The 17,418-nt window shown below is 53.0% G+C and overlaps 2 non-coding genes across 2 annotated transcripts; both read right to left on the minus strand.

Moving 5' to 3' along the window:
- Positions 1-4,936: 4,936 nt before the first annotated feature.
- Positions 4,937-5,018, minus strand: TRNAS-AGA. The gene has a single exon. It is a non-coding gene; the product is annotated as a tRNA-Ser (tRNA).
- A 10,487-nt stretch (positions 5,019-15,505) lies between these two features.
- On the minus strand, positions 15,506-15,579 carry TRNAT-UGU. Its single transcript has one exon. It is a non-coding gene; the product is annotated as a tRNA-Thr (tRNA).
- Positions 15,580-17,418: the final 1,839 nt, after the last annotated feature.

Genomic DNA, 17,418 nt, shown 5'->3' on the forward strand with positions numbered 1-17,418 from the left:
TCCACCTCTGTGTTATGGGCACAGGACACTTCCACTGTGTCCCTCTGCTGGCTTTTCTTCAGCAGCGCCTAGCGGCCCTGGCTCCAGGCTAGTGCCTGGTGAGCTCTGGCACTGGCAGGAAGCGCTGCAGGGTGCTGGGCAGCAGCCCTGGCAAACCAGCTGCTGGTAGGTGTCTCTGTGGTATCATGGGTCAGTGAGTGCAGCTGTTAATGGAAAGGAGGGGGGGGTTATGCTCCCCCAGGGATGCCACTGAAGGCTCCTCATGGGCTCCTCAAGGTCTGCTGGGAGCCGTGATGTCCCCCTTTTGCCACGTTGAAGGCTCCCTCCTGGACACAGTGGATTCACCTGCTGCCTACAAGAGTGTGGGGGCCGCGCTGCAAAAGCGCATCTCCCAGCAGCCATGCCAGAGCCTCAGGTTTAATCCTCAAGGCCGAGCGCAAAACCTTCAGCCGGGAACATTTCGCTCCCTTCCCGCCTCCGCCCAAGCGGCAAGGGAGAAGCGGAGGAGACACGCCGGCTCAAAGACGCCTCCCTCCCACTTCCCTGTACGCTGTGCAAAGCTCTTGGCCTGCCTCATGCCTTGTCAGGAAAGCACGGCCATGCGGCCCAAGCCTGAGTCACGTCCGCGGCCTGGCCCGCCCCGCCCCGGCTGACGGCGCGCAGAGCCACGCGAGTCAATGGCAGGTCGAGTCGGGAACCTCGGCTCTTTCCCCTGACAGCCACACACACAGCGCTGCCTAGCGCCCCCAGAGCCTCCCTCGTGTTCTCCCGCAGCAGCCGCCTGCCCGTGTGGGTGGGAAAAGGGGACCAGGAAGCACTGCAGCCTCATTCCTGGACAGGAGGCCCTCGCCACGCCCAGGCCTGCCGCTTGCCTTCAGCCCAGGCAGCCAGAGGTGCCAGGAGCTCCTGGCAGGCCGCCGCCTCAACCAGGAAATAAGGAAAAGGCGATGAATGACTAAGTCAGGAAATAACAAGGAAATGAAGAGGTTTGTCGAATGGGTTTCTGCCCGATTTACCATCTTCTCAGCTACCGCTCAAAGTTAAAGACCTAAAGTCGACTCTATCGGCATAAGTACAGATGGTTAGATGGGAATTAAAAGGAGCTGCTGTCACAAGTGTTAGGTGCCTGCAAGCAGCATGCAGAGCGTTTAAAACCACCGCAGTTAGAGGCTCAGATGAAACGTTTGCCCTAAATCAGAAACGACAATAGGAGGACCAGCAGAAAGCCACTCTAGGTAAACGTCAGAGTAATGGAGGCCATTAGAGGCAAAAAGTCATTCCTTAAAATTTGGAAATCAGATCCTAGTTAGGATAATAGGAAGGTGTACAAACTCTGGCCTGTTAATTGTCAAAGTCTAACAAGTCAGGCCAAGAAAGAATCTGAGAAGCAACATGCTAAAGACACAAAAGCTGAGCATAAATCCGTCAATGCGAGTCCTGGCCTGTCCCCGCAGAAAGGTGAACCCCCTCTGTGGCTGGAGTGAGCTCCTCTAAGCCGACCTCACTACAGACCTGCGCCAGGTAGTGCTCATTGTAAAAATGTTTCCTCTGAAGGTTGGGAAAACAGGACCAGTGGTGCTCAGGCCGGCTGCCACAATTAAAATCCCCCCCAACAACAAACATCATGCAGTCCAGAGGAAGGGAGCCTTTGATCTTCCCTCTCATGCCTTAACTGGGGACCATACACACTAATATAGCAGTAACCAGTGCCACAGAGCACAAAGCCACCAGCAATGCCCTCCCTGGTCTAAGCTCCACCACCTTCTGTACTCGCACCGTGAATGTGAAGAACAAGACTCCAGCCCCATCATTCTTCCCTGTCCAGGAGGCCCTTCCTCCAATCAACCTCTGCCTATTGAGCTACCCTAGAGTTGTTAATGTGCATTTCCTGAACACCCACCATGGCCAAGTCCAGCTGCTCCAAGGCACTGAACAGCAAGCACCTCCTCCTGGGCCCCCAAATCCCTGCCACCTTCCACACGGCCACTTTCACAGATGCCCCTTCCAGGGCACTGCCCTTGCTCAACTGCGCAGAGGAGTTTTCATCCCCAATGCCTGCCTGCCACTGCCCAGCAGCCCTCTGGCACCATTCCTGAGGGCCACCACGTTCGGAAAGACAGCTCTCATCTCTCAGGGGCCCCATGAGAATACAGTATTGCAACTTTTTTAATGGAAAGGACCCCCAAAATTGCTTTGCCCTAGGCCAGCCCTGCTCACGTTGGGTGCAGGCACCGCTGTGCTTCCAGAGAACAAGCTGCCAAAGGCTGGGGTTAAACCAGGGACCTTTAGATCTTCAGTCTAACACTCTCCCAACTGAGCTACTTTGGCAGCTGCTTAAAAGGGTTTTGGCCCGTTGCTTCTCTGCTCGGGATGTTTTTGCAGCAGTTGAAAGGCAGGTAGGAAAGCAGGGCCAGCCCCCGAGTGGGGCCTCTGACCGTTCCCACTCAAGGGGCTCCTTTTGGCAGGGGGCAGGAGATATTTCCCACAAGAGGCTCCTACGCTGCCTCATCCCCCAAGACCCCTCCTCCCGCTCACTGATCTCCGTACCCTCCCCACCCTCACGGTCATTACAAAGTGGCAAGGCAGAGCCCTCCCATGTTTAAAAGCCCTGGGGTGTTGTTCCCCCCTGTTCAGGCACCCCTGGGGCCCTGCACTTCACACAGCTCTCCCTGATTTCAGCTGTTAGTGAGGGAGCCTCACTGCTAGCGCAGACTGGGCAGTTTCTTGCATGAGAGACACTGTCCCAAAGCAGGACTAATGCTTAGAGCTGGTTATCAGTGATTTCAGATCTGTTGGGCTGCAGCAAGACTCTCCATTGAGTCTTAACCAGCTTGGTTATTACACAGGGAAGAACAAAAGGGTGAAATGGGGCCTGGAACCCTTAAGAAGAATCCACCCCCCCAAGTACAACAGTTGTCGCTACCTGCTCCCAGCCCCACTGAGAATGTTTTGGGGTCACGCCTGGCTTTATCAGCCTAGGGGGGTTTCAGAAAATGCTAGTCCACAGGTGCTCCAGTGGTACAATTGGTTAGTGCACAGTACTTATAGGGCAGTGCTGAGAGGAGCTATGCTGAGGTTGTGAATTCAAATCTCACCTGGAGCACTGGTTTTCATTAACCACATGGCATCACCCCCTCATTTGGCCCTGTGGAATGTAGAATTCCAGCCCTGGGACACTGAGGAGGGGAGGAGTGGGAAATGCCCCTTCAATTATTACCTCCTCTCCAGAGTGCAGGTGAGAATCTACAATCCTTTCTCCTCCTCAGCCCTGTGCCAGGATCCCTCAAGCAGAGCCTGGAGTCCTGCCCTGGCGTCTGTACTATTGACAAAGACTAAGTGACAAAGACAAACACTCAAATCCCGCCTGGTGCGGGGAGCCAGGTTTGCTCTTCAAATTCTGTCCTTGGTACATTTCCAGGCCTGGGAATGTCCCACAACAGCATTGAATGGGAAGCTGCCTGCAGAACAGTTACACTGCACAGAGCTCCTGCGGAGGAGGGGTGGGAATTAGTAACATTTTGAGGATCGTTTGGGAAATGAGCCTTTGCTGACAAGGTTTGTCTCTGTTCACATTTCACCTTCAGGTGTTATGTTGAGGGATCTTTAGTATATTTTTGGGAAGTTAATAACTATCGCCTCAACTTTATTTACTCAACTTAAAAATTGGTGTCACTTGATTTTTGCATCTCCCTGTGAAAATACAACTGACACGTGTGGCTTTCTACACAGGGTCATGATGTTAAAGTTGGGGAATTCAGTCTTTGTACTTCTGGGGGGGGGGGTGTTGCTTTTTTACAGCTGCCTCACTGCCAGGCACACCGGGCTGTTAGCTGCACCCACGGTCCTTGCCAGGGGCTCCTGCTGAACCCTGGGCAGCTGCACTGCAGTGCTGGGGTGACTGCAGGTGGAGAAGCTGCTGTGGAGCAATGTAGAGCAGGTGCAGGAAGGAGATGGGGTCACTATTCACATTCTGAGCTGCACAATTTTCCAAATTTGGGAATAAATTCATCGATTCATAGACTTAAGGTCAGAAGGGACCATTATGATCATCTAGTCTGACCTCCTGCGCAACGCAGGCCACAGAATCTCACCCACCCACTCCTGTAACAAACCCCTAACCTATGTCTGAGTTATCGAAGTCCTCAAATTGTGGTTTAAAGACTTCAACGTGCAGGGAATCCTCCAGCAAGTGACCCGAGCCCCACGCTGCAGAGAAAGGCGAATGTCCGATAACAATTCTAAGGGGAAGGTGAATGCAGAGCTATGACATTGGAGATGCCCAGACCTCCAATGGGGGCAGCATGGAAATTAATAATGGGAAGATCACTTGCAAAATTAGTCATCACTGACAAGCTTTGTCTCTGTTCCTCTTTCACGCTGTGGTGTTAGTTAGAGGAATCAGGACAGATTTTTACTATATTAATTAAACACTTAATTTTATTTAACCAAGACAAAAACTGTGTGTCAATTATTTTTTCTCTGTCCTAGCAAGAATGAATTGAATTTTGTGACTTTCTGGAAAGTGCAGCGAGATTAAATGTGGGGAATTCAGTCTCTGTGTTTGTGAGCTGATGTTTTCCTCTCACAGGTCAGTGCCTGCATTGAAATACCAAGAGGGATCTAAGGGCTGGTGTACGCTGGGCACTTCACTGGCAGAGCGGCGTCTCTCAGGGTATGAAACCCCTGTCCACCCATATAGTTACAGTGACCTAAGCCCTGGTTAGATAGTGCTAAAGAAAAGGAAGAATTGTTCTTTCAATGCAGCTATTACAGGGATGGGAAAATCTCTCCACTGACTGTCTACTCCAGAGTGCTATAGCAGGTGCCACAGCAGCATTTTAAGTGTAGACAGAGTGAAACTAGATTTAGCTCCAGTTTGCACTGTGAATGCTCAGGCACTAAAACTAGAGTGATCATAACAACAATGCAGTGCTTGCGTAGTTGGCAGGATTTGAACCTGCGCGGGGCAACCCCAATGGATTTCTAGTCCATCGCCTTAACCACTCGGCCACAACTACTTGATATATAATTGTTTTACTACACGATAATTCAGTTCTCACTGAATTGTCTCTTCAAATTGTTTGCTCAGACCAGCTCCCAGCAGACTCATGACTGTGCATCAGGGTAAGTGTGTCCTTGTGTGAACAGTGAGAATTCCTGCCCATTTCCCTTCCGGCTGGAGCAGGATTAGAGTGTGTTTGTGTTAATGACATTGCTGTAGATTGTTGTTCATTCCCACTCTGACAATTCAGACAGTCCCTTTCCTAGTCAAATCTCCAGCACATCATTCCAATAGCAGCCGGCAGGATTTCTCTGGGGCACTGAATTTTTTTCAGGGGGCTGGTGCATGAACTCAGCCTTGCATTCCACCCTTGATGTTTCATGGACTAACAACAGCAGCAGAAAGAAAGAGCCGAGCCAATATCTCCTGGCAGGGATGCAGGTGCCACGTCCTCTGTCTGACCATCGCCATTGCAGGAGAGAAGATTTCACTGGAATCGAATGCCCTGCCTCAGACCAGAGACACAGGGAGGTTTTGCTGTTCATGGATCTGTGCAAAGAAAATTGTGTCTCTGTGGGAAATGGAGGCAGGAAATGAAACACCCAATGCCCTAAGGAATGTGAGTGAAGGACTCGGGCTCAGCACTGATTTAACAGGGGTTGTTTCAATTTATTGGCCTGAGTAAAACTATGGCGAATAGCCCCCGGTAACAGGGGCTGCGGGACAGGACAGGCAGTTCTGCGCACAGTGTTCAGAGCTGCCCCGTATCTGCCCTTTCTCTGCCCCGCCTCTGCTCCCAGAATGCACCAGGCCCTGGACTGAACTCTTCCCCTGCCGGCAGAGCTGGTTTCCTTTGCTGTGATCCTGTTGGCTTGGCAGGGGGGAAGTGACACTCCGACCCCAGAGCCAACACCCCCCTGTCACCCAGCCCCCTGACCCCCAGGTGAATGACAAAACAGAGATGGTTCAGGTCACTGGTGGGGATCACTGCCCGAGCACTATTTCAGCCCCACAGTTTTGGTGGACCTCCCACAGTGGGAGCTGCCAAACACTCCCCATAACACATACACACACCCCGCTCTTGGTGTTGGGAGGGAAACAGGTGAAAGGACAAAAGAAGCAAGAGAAGAGAAAGGAGGAAGGGATGGAGGAAAAGGTGAAACACAAAGGATAAACCCTAATGTCCCCAGTAATTCTAGGGGACAAAATCCCTGGTGCGGAATAAAATTCTGCCTCCTTAAGCTCGTGTTTTCCATGCTTAGATTTCATCACCAGATGGATCAGACTGAACAGGTTTCAAACCTCAAGGAGGCTCTTACCTTCTAAACAGGGACGGCTGGTCTCTAGTAAACTCCCTAAAAGGGAAGGAGAAAAGTCGTAAGAGGTTCCTCCTGGCGCTCAGGTACCTGAACCCGAATACTCCCTCAGTCCTCAAAGAGAGACCTGGAGAAGGAGACTTGCTGAAGCAAAGCCACAGGGGTCTCTGAGGTTTCCCTGGCCCCTCGCCCCTGTCCTGCCTGGCTGATGTCAGCATCTCTCTGTGAGGTCACCACCTCCCCACCACCTTTGACCAATAGTCTTTGTGCAAAAGGCCTTTGTGATGTCACTGCCACACCCCTCCCTTGCTGTGCTAATATCCTGCCCCTGGCCAGGCACTTTGGGGGTTTGAGCTACTTCCTGTAGATCACCCCACTCAAGGAGCATTCGTTCTAGGCAGCAAGCCGGCTAGACAGGAAAACATCAGACGCTGCTCCCAATGCTACACTCAGTTTTTCAGAAATTAGTTGACTTTATGGCTAGAAGAGACCATTAGAGCATCTAATCTGACCCCCTGCATATCACAGGCCTCCTGTATGACACAAGAGCTACTTTTGGGGCAAACATATTCCAGAAAGGCATCTAGTCTTTATCAAATGACATCAGGAGATGGAGAATCCATGGCAGGCTGAGACTTCTCTCCCCCCGCACCCTTCCTGGCAAGAGGGGAAACTGAGGCACGGGGTGATCTGATTCCCCTCTCCAAATTATTTTGCAAAGGAAGGGGACTGGGGCTCCTATCCAGACCAGTTCCCTTCCCATCAACTCTGCTTTCCCTGCTGCAAGATCGCTGTAGGGGCTGAATATTTCCATTAAACTATGGCGCCTTCATTTGCCCTACAACAATAAATTAGACCGGCTTGGTGGAGGGCTATTCCCACTCAAAGCTGTGTGGATATTAAGGGTTTTTGAGGGGGCATGATAATATTCCAGATCAATCAAATGCCCAGCTCAGCTTACTAGCCATCCAGCAGCTCTAGGGCAGGGAAGGGAGGTGCTATTGGTGCAGAGTGGTTGCAAAACAGGGGTGAATTTAGCGGGGGGGGGGGTCCGGTTGAAATCCCGCCTGATGCAGCCACACAGAATCGCTGGCAGTGCTGGGAGAGGCCAGGAGTGGAAGCAGGTGCCCCGGGGCTGGGGGGACATTTGCCCTCAGTCCTGGGCTCTGGGATGGACTAGGGTGGGTGGTGGGTTCAGTCTAGTCTTCCAGCCTGTTGCTCTCACTGAGGTTTGTGGTTTTCATCTGGCTCCACCGAAAGAGCAAACAAGCCCAGTAGAAAAGTGGAGTGAGAGAGGCGGAAAGGGTGTGTAATGGGTTAAAGTGACCCATCAACGAAAGAGTAAAACCAGAGTTTGACTGGGTTTTCCCAGCCACCACTCCTGCAAACACTGGGCAAGGGGCAGCTCCATTCCCACCGAGGCTATGGTGAGGGGCAGCAGAGGAAGGAAGCCACATGTGATGGCAGTCCCCTCCCCTCGCCCCCCCAAGCACCCAGCACCCCATCTCCGGCTCCCAAACTCTATCCCAGAGCCTGCACCCAGCCCTCCGCACTCCCTCCCAGAGCCTGCACCCCTCCACCCTTCCTGCACCCCACCCCGTGCCCCAGCCCGGAGCCTGCACCAAGCACCCAAACTCCATCCCACTCAGCCTGGGCAAAGCTCTCCTCCATCTGGCTCCCAGTCCCTCTCCAAGGGTTGCAGGTGTCTGGAGGTGCTGCCTTACACACCTTCCTCACTCACACCTCATCCATTCAACAGGGCAACTGATTACAAAGTGCAGGGAAGATCTGATTCTACTCCAAGCAAAAAGACATTTTTCTTTTACCTTAATTACACTACCTTAGGGGCCCGCTATAACATATTACCAAGGTTCAATACAAAGTCATATAAAAGTTATACAAAAATGCATAATACAGAGATTTATCTACAACTGCATTGATTGACTGCTGTGTGCAGTAATATAGTGACCCCTGGGGCTTTGAATGAGGCGTTATACTTGGGGGGAAGGGTGAGGGGGTGAGTGGGCAAAGAGGCGAGCAGTGAGCCAGCAGGGGCTCTAGGGGCTGGCATGGGGGTTTCTGGCAGGGGAGGGAGAAGGTGAAAGGAGGCGAGTGGTGGGTGGGGACTGACTAGGAGGGACGCAGCAAGCCAGCGGGGGGCTAGGGGGTGAAGAGGGGTATGATGGTGGGGCGGAGCCGGGAGGGGGCAGGTCCTATTTTACTGCTGTGATCTGGTCACCCCAGGTGTGCCATTTCTTCCTGCCCCCACCCCTGAACCTTGTTTTGCTGGGGCGGAGCTGGGGAAGGAGGGTTTGTTTCCCGGGGCCGGGCGGCGCTGGAGGAAGGATGGGGGCAATTTTATATTAATAAGGAAATATTTTATAAATTTTAATAAAATAGTGAAGAAAATCAGTTGTACAACTATCAAAACAAATTATTTTCCTGATATGGAAGTGCAAATCAGCTAATTAATATATGATGCAATGTATGTAATAGATAATTTTGTTATTATTTATATAGTCATGGAAAGTAAATACTAAATGGAAGAAATGAAAGGGGTTTTTAAGTTTTTTTGTTTTAGTCGTCCCTGCTGTGGCCCCATCGAAACTGTTCGAATTGGGCCCCGCACTTCCTAAAGCCTCCCTGACAATGAGGCTAATCATCTAGTGGAACAAGCTCCGCAAGGGACGTGGTTAAATCCCCATCTCTGCCCTGTGTAATGAAGACCGCAGCTCTTGCTGCAAGACACCTGGTGTGTGGGTGTCCCTGTTCCCCCTTCAGAACCTCTGGTACATGGTGCTTCCCTGCTCCCAGTTCAAGATCCCCATCATGTGGGGGCACAGGTGGCAGGTTATACACATTTGCGGTGCCCAGGCTCCAGGAATATTCAGGGCCGGGTGCCCTGCTCCAGCAATATTTGGAGCTGGGTCTCTCCCCCGGCCCTGCCTGGATCGGGCCCCGGCCCCCACGGGTCTCCCCCCACCCCGCCGCGTCCTGCCTGGAGCAGGTCCCAGCCCCGCCTGGCCCCTGCGTGGCCCCCTCCACCGCACCCTGTCCCTGCCTGGCAGAAAGCAGCGCGCGCCTCTCCCCTGCCTGCTCTGTGCTGCTGGAGGGCTCCCGGCAGAACTACTGTCTGCTGCCGCAGGGTCCTAGCGCCTGCCCTCCATTAATGGCAAGGCAGGCTGCCCTTACCCTGCCCTTCTGCCCTAGCCCTGAGCGTCCCCAACACCCCAAACCCTCATCCCCAGCCAGAGCCCTCATCCCCCTGCACCCTGATCCTCTGCCCCAGCCAGAGCCCTCGTCCCCCCCGCATCCTAATCCTCAGCCCCAGCCCTGAGCCCTCATCCCCCCACACCCTAATCCTCAGCCCCAGCCAGAGCCCTCATCTTCCTGCACCCTAATCCTCAGCCCCAGCCAGAGCCCTCATCCCCCCGCACCCTAATCCTCAGCCCCAGCCAGAGCCCTCATCATAGCGAGGCCAACCTGAGCACAGACACCTGCTCAGCACCCCGGGGTGCAGCCCTGAACTCCGGCAATCAGCTACGCTCAGCTGCCCACCCAACAAATGTTACACGCAGGAGCCTTCGTGCCTCGCGTGTTCAGCTCCCTCCCAGCGCCAGCTTTAAACTCCCCTGCTCAGTTCTAAGCTTTGGCCACACGGGGGCAGCCCGGAGCTCAGCCAACTCCTCCCGTTGCTGGTTGCGTTTCCCACTCCTCGTGGCAGGTTCACACCCCGCAGGCAGATCTCTGAATCGGAGCCAAACCATTCCCCAAATCCAGCGCTTTAGCAGCAGCTTTGCTAGGAAAGTGCTGACATCCCCAAGTAACGTAAGAGCCAGAGCGCTGTGTCCAGGATCTTCTATCGGGCCCCTCACCGTGGTGTCTGTCAGGCGCAAGGAGAAACCAGGGAAATGTTTTCATGGCGTTTAAGGGCAGAAGGGGCCATTAGCTCAGCTAGTCTGACCCCCGAATAACACAGAATTACACCATGACACACATTGATCCCACAGACCTTAGATAGATCAAAGCGTCTCAGCCCTCAGGAAGGAGGCTAAACTGGGTACCAGAGGCAGCGAACAAGGGGCCCCCAAGGCAATGGCAGGGAGCTGACGAGGTGAAATATGCCCAGATGATCCCAGCAGGTGACCCACCCCCATGCTACAGAGGTGGGAGTCCCTGTTCCTCCTGCCCTTAAGAATCTCTGGTGGTAAGTGGGTCCCCCCAGTTCCCCAGATAAGAATCCTCCATGTGGTTTCCCTGGCTTCACCTCCAGATAAGAACATTGTGTGGAGGGAGTGGGAGGAAGGTTGTCTGGCAGATATGTAAAGGGGGACTGTGTCTCCCTGTCTGGCCCAGGCTCCTGGGAGGAAGTGATTTCAGTGTGTCTGGCTGTCTCCATTCCTCCCACCCATAAGAATCCCTGGTGTGTGGGTGCACCCTAGACCATTAAGGATCTCTGGTGGGTGGGTTTCTCTCTCACCCTAGTCAGGATCTCTTGGGCGTGGCTTTAATAAAAGAGACTTTGACTCACCCATGCTGGGCTGCCATCATGGGACAGACCAGGTCCTTCTGTGGAGGGTTTGCGTCCCTCCAAGGACGTGATCTCAGTGTGTGTGGGTGTCCCTGTCCCTTCAACCCTTAAAAATCCCTGGTGCGTGGGTGCGCTGGGCCCCATTACAATCCCCTCTGTCTTACCCCCCATGAGGGATCTGGTGAATGTGGGGGTTCTCCATGCTACTGGGGGTGTCTGGTGCCCCTGTCCCTCCTGGTTAATAGTGGAGTGTGTGGGTGTCCCCCAGCTCGTTAAGGATCCGTGTTGTGCGGATGCCCCCGTTCTTCTCATTAAGAATGGCGCAACGGAGCATATGGGTGTGTCCCCCACCCCATGAACTAGCTCCCATGTGTGGTTCCCCTGCCCCCATCCAGGCTCTGTGGTGTGTGGGTGTCGCTGTTCCTCTTTTCAAGATCCGTGTTGCTTGGGTGCGTCCCTCCCCCAAGTCAGATTCCCAGCGTGTGGGTGCTCCCATCCCCAGCCAGGCTCTGCGGGGTGTCTAAAAGAGACTGTGTCTCACTGTCTTGCCCAGGCTATGCTGCAGGGATATTCACAGGTGCGATCCCACTACTGATTGGCACAGGAGTTTTGACCTGCTCCATTTCTGACCTGGGTCGGTTCATCCCTCCTTAGGCAACCTGGAGACCCCAAGCTCCCTCGGGATCACCATATTGATGCTGAACTTAGTGCGGACACCCGATCGGCACAGCCCCCTGCAGCCCAGAACTCTTGAGCTCAAGCAATCTGCCAGCCTCAGCCTCCCCAGGTGCTGGGATCACAGGCACCAGCCACAGGGCCCGGCTTGTTTTGCAGCTTGGCAGCTGGAGCTTTAAACTCTGCTTGTGAGCTCTGTGCCTTGGCCAGACGGGGACAGCCTGGAACTGGGAAATGCTTTTTCTCCCCCAGCCCCCGTCCCATGTCGAGCTGCAGGCGCCGCTGTCCTCCCAGGTAAGATACCGGTTGTTTCGGTGCCCGCTTTCCCCGCCCTGGTGTCCGGGTACCTCTGCCCCCCATACAGAATCCTGGTTGTGTGGGTGTCTGTCCCTCTGCAGAGGATCCCAGAGTGTGGCTGCCCTGGTCCCCCCCTACAAGATCCTGGGTGTGTGGGGGCACTCTCCCCAGCAGATCTCTGGTGGGTGGGTCCCAGGGTGTGAGTGCTCCCATCCCCAATACAGGCTGGGGTATAACTGGCTCTCCTGTCCTGCCCAGGCGGTGCTACAGCAGCTGTTCACAGGGCAGCAACCCCACTGTCACCCTGCAGCTTTAACCTGCTCCAGGGGTGACCTGCTTCACCCTCCTGTGGGAGCCCGGGGACCCCGAACTGCCCAGAATCACCTGATTGATGCCGAGCTTAGCACAGACACCGGCTCAGCCTGGCAGGGAGCTGCCCTGAGCCCTGACAATCAGCTTCCCTCCGCCTCCTGCTGCACAGCGAGGATCCCACGCGAGAGGCTTCGTGCCCAGTTTGTTCAGGAGTGTCCCAGGCTCCAGCTGTAAACTCTGCTGCTCAGTTCTACTCTTTGGCCACACGGGGGCGGCACTAACGGTCCCATCTAAACGCTGTTTGCGTTCGACCCTTCGGATCGCAGATTGTAACCCGCGGGCAGATCTCTGAGTGCAGCCAAATCCCTCCCCAAACTGAACATTGAAGCAGCAGCTCCCATTGGAAAGAGCAGGATTTTTGCCTTTAAAAAAAAGGGAAATGTCTCCAGCGAGAGACTGAAGAAGCTCAATTGATTTCATTGACTGGAGGTTAAGAGGCAATTTAATCACTGGTTTAAATACGTTTTACAAATTCCAGAGGGGGGGATATGTGATTTAAAGGGTGCTTTAATTCACCAGACAAAATTTGCACAAGACCCCATTGGCTCACAGTTGATGTCAGAAAATCCCAACTGGAAATGACCGTTTTTTAACCGTGAGGCTAATTATCTAGTGGAACAAGCTCCGCAAGGAAGGTGGTAAATTCCCCATCACTTGCAGTTTGTAAATCAAGACTGCAGCTCTTGCTGCAAGATGCCTGGTGTGTGGGTGTCCCTGTTTTGCATTTCGGGATCCCTGGTACATGGTGCCTCCTCCCACCAGTTCAGGATCCCCACAATGGGAGCTCCCATCCCCCCATACAGTCTCTGCGGGGGAGGGGGGTGTATAAAAAGAGACCGTGTCTCACTGTCTTGCCTAGGCTACGCTGCAGGGGCTACTCACAGGCGCGACCCCACTACTGATCGGCACGGGAGTTTTGACCTGCTCTGTTTCCGACCTGGACCAGTTCACCCCTCCTTAGGCAACCTGGGGACCCCCAGCTTCCCAGGGATCACCATATTGATGCGGAGCTTTGTCCGGACACCCGATCGGCACAGCCCCCTGACCAGGCCAGAGAGAGCAGCAGGTTTCCCGTATTGTTTCCTGCTCTTGTTTTCTTGACTAGTTTCTCCTCTGCACCAACTTCCACTTTTCCTTTATGAGCCTGGCTAGCTCAGTTGGCTGAGCGTCAGACTTTTAATCTGAAGGTCCAGCATTCAAGTCCATAGGCAGGTGATAAACTACTTGCCAAGATCTTAAACTGTCCTTTCTGTAGTCCTCTTTGATGTTACTTTTTCTCTTCAGGATTTTCCCTTTCCTCAGAAGGGCCTTTTTGTGTGTGGGTTTGAAGGGGCAACTTCCTGACAGCCCCTCTGTCCTTGCAGCCTGGAGGAATAAAGGCCTCTGGTCATAGAGCATGTTCCTCCCCTGCACACACACACACACACACACACACACACACATACAAACACATAGAATATCCCTAAGGAATTAGAATCACCTGCTACCTTCCCCTGTCCTGCTGGATCCCCAAATGAAGATGCTCTTCAGCCTAAATCCATGTCCCTCTTTTCCCAGTGCCCCTCAGACCCAACCCTCAGTCCCTCCTATGCTCACTGCTCCTCACTCCCAATCAGAGCCTGCTCCTCTTCACCCTTCTCCTCTGTCCCAACCCACAGCCTCCTCCTATTCCCAGTGCCCCTCAATCCCAACCCACAGGCCCCCACTCCTCACGCTGCTCCTCAATCCCAACCCATGGCTCCCTCCTTCCCTCCAGCAGCAGGTGCTTCAGACCCCCTCAGGAAGATTTTCTTGCAAGGTTTCATGTATGAGTCTGCATGGGGATTTTACAGTATGTTGGAAATAGGTTGTGTTGCCGAAATGATCACTTGTGGCTGGTGTTGGATTCCCAGTCTCCTTGTTATAGGGGCAGGAGAAATAAAGGGTTGTTATCCTTGTTGTGTGAAGCGAGGGCAGCACAACTGTGCTTGGCAGACCCCGATTGAAGGACTCACCCTCAATTCAATAGCACTTGCTAGGCAGGGGACACCGGTTCCAAAGCCAAGTGGGCCAGGGTCTGGCTGTCAATGCTAAAATTTAGGTGTTAGACCAATGTTAGGACAGGGTGGCTATGGGGGGATGAATGAATCCCTAAAGAGCATAGTGAGTATGGTGCCTTCTTATTTCTCCCCTTTTCCACCCAGGGTAGCAGGTGAACTGGACAGAGGCACCTCTGGGCTTGCACTGACTAAGAACAACAGCTGTGAGTGGGGTGCAGAGGGGATGGCTCATGTTAAAGGACTTTTGGTTGCCGGACTTACGAGCTGTAGGGAGAAGGACACTGCCCAGCTTATTTGGGGTAGGACTTTTCCTCGTGGTTTGGGTTTATGTGTTGGGGCTGCTGACATGACTTCTGCTAACCCTGGGCTTACATTTGCAGTGTAGACATACCCTGAGAGGGCATCTAGACTGTGATAAAATCCCTGTAGCCCAGCTGGCCTGGATGATCTGATTTGGGATCCTGGAGCTCATACTGGAGCCCAGGCTCGGAGACCCTCACCCCTCGTGGGGTCTCAGAGGCTGGGCTCAAGCCCAAGTGTCTACACTGTAATTTTATAACCCTGCAGCACAAGCCCCACAAGCCTGAATCAACTGACCCAGGGTTTGAGAATAGTGACTTGGGTGTGTTAATGGCAGTGTAGACATAATGCTAGGCTATGTCCACACTGCAATGAAACACCTACGGCTGTCCCGTGCCAGTGCAGGCTCCCAGGCTAGGCCCGTGGGGTGGTAAATTTGCACCGTAGACATCTCAGCTCAAGCTCAATATTGGGCTCTGGGAGCCCTCAAGGTTGGGAGGGAGTTTAGCAAGCAAACAAGGTAAAATGGCAGTGGAGTATTACCCTGGACTCAATGGCATTTCTCCATTGGTCTGTCTGCTTTGGGGCAGGGACAATAACACGTCCTGCTGCATTTGTTATTTCAAAGGGCGGTTTAGGATTTTCATTCTCACACATGGTGCACAAAGCAGGACTCAACCCTCGGTGCAAACTAAATGAGATGCCCACAGGTTCTGGCAGCCACAATGAGCCCTTTGGTGTGAGAGCTCAGACCTGCCCCTGTCCCAGAGGGAGGGGGGTTTATCTGTGTTGGGCTGGACCACTGACCTATCAGCTCTTAACTCCCAAACTTTCAGTAACTCTATTATCAGTGCCTGTGAGTGTAATTTAAACCCTAAGAAAAGTCACACTGGGCTAGCCCACAGGTCTACCTAGCTATGTGTTTTGTCCTCTGACAGTAGCCAATACCAGGTGCTCCAAGAGGTACTCAACAAGGCACCACTGGGAGTTGAACCCAGGATCTCCTGTTTACAAGGCAGGTGCTTTAGCCAGCTAAGCCATGGTGCCTGCCTGTGGCTAAAACACAGTGTCTGCCCACACCTGACTCCCTGCCATCCCCACTGAGGCCTGAGAAGCTTTGCTTGTGTTGGATTCTGCAAAGCAGAGGAGCAGGTGAGGTTTTCCTTGCAAGCTGTGTGTGTGTGTGTGTGTGTATATCTTTGGCCAGGTCTGCTGCAAAGTTTTTTCAGCATCATTATATTGCTCAGGTGTGTGAAAACACACTACGCTCCCTAGGTCAGCAGTTTTTGGCTGGTGCACACACTGCAATGCCACGTCTGGCGACAAAATTGCCCTGTTTTGGTGACAAAATAAAACCACCTTGATGAGAGGTCTAGAGCTTTGTGCAGCAAACTTAAAGTGACAGAGTGTCAGTGTAAATGCTGCTGGTCATTATATCACCATAACTGGCCTCCACCAGTATCCCATAATGCCCGGTGAACTCGCCTGTCCTACATTCCTGCTACAGAGGCTGGGCCCCTCCTTTCATAGCTCCAGAAGTTCCTGACAGCTGAGCTGCTATCTACACCGGGATTAGGTTTATAGAACTGCATTGCCAGCCTAAGTAATGTAATTACAACAACCTAATTTTGTAGTGTAGGCGTGTCCAGAATCACACACACACATCTTGGGAACAAAACTGCCTGCTCCTCTGCTTTACAGAATCAAACACGAGCAACACTTGTCAGGGCTCAGTGGGGATTGGCAGAGAGTCAGGTGTGGGCAGACATGATGTTTTAAGTAACAGTAGTTACCATGGCTTAGCTGGTTAAAGCACCTGTTTTGTAAACAGAAGACCCTGGGTTCAACTCCCAGTAGTACCTTTGGGAGTGGCTTTTGGGGCACCTGGTATTGGCTACTGTCAGAAGACAAGTTTCAGAGCTAGATGGACTCCTACGCTGCCTCTTTCTCCAAGACACTGCTCTCTGCCCCCTCCCCACCCTTATGGTCATCACAAAGTGGCAAGGCAGAGCTCTCCCATTTTTAAAAGTCCTGGGGTGTTGTTCCCCCCTGTTCAGGCACCCCGTGTCCCTGCACTTCACACAGCTCTCCCTGATTTCAGCTGTTAGTGAGGGAGCCTCCCTGCTAGCGCAGACTGGGCAGTTTCTTGCATGAGAGACACTGTCCCAAAGCAGGACTAATGCTTAGAGCTGGTTATCAGTGATTTCAGATCTGTTGGTCTGCAGCAAGACTCTCCATTGAGTCTTAACCAGCTCTGTTATTACACAGGGAAGAACAAAAGGGTCAAATGGGGCCTGGAAGCCTTCAGAAGAATCCACCTCACCGAGTACAACACTTGTCGCTACCTGCTCTCAACCGCACTGAGAATGTTTTGGGGTCACCCCTCGCCTGTATCAACCTAGGGGTCTTGGAGAATCATAGCAAACAGGTGCTCCAGTGGCACAATTGGTTAGCGCACAGTACTTATAGGGCAGTGCTGAGAGGAACTATGCTGAGGTTGTGAGTTCAAGTCTCACCTAAAGCACTGGTTTTCATTAGCCAAATGGCATCACCCCCTTTTTTGGCCCTGTGGAATGTAGAATTCCAGCCCTGAGGAGGGAGGAGTTAAAAATGCCCTTCACTTATTACCTGCTCTCCAGAGCACAGCTCAGAATCTACAATCCTTTCTCCCCCCCCACCAGCCCCTGTGCCAGGATCCCTCAAGCAGAGCCTGGAGTCCTGCCCCGGCGTCTGTACTATTGACAAAGACTAAGTGACAGGGACAAAACACTCAAATCCCGCCTGGTGCAGGGAGCCAGGTTTGCTCTTCAAATTCTGTCGTTGGTACATTTCCAGGCCTGGGAATGTCCCACAACAACATTTAATGGGAAGCTGCCTGCAGAACAG

This window comes from Mauremys reevesii, linkage group 12, assembly GCF_016161935.1.
Source record: "Mauremys reevesii isolate NIE-2019 linkage group 12, ASM1616193v1, whole genome shotgun sequence".
Lineage (NCBI taxonomy): Eukaryota > Metazoa > Chordata > Testudines > Geoemydidae > Mauremys > Mauremys reevesii.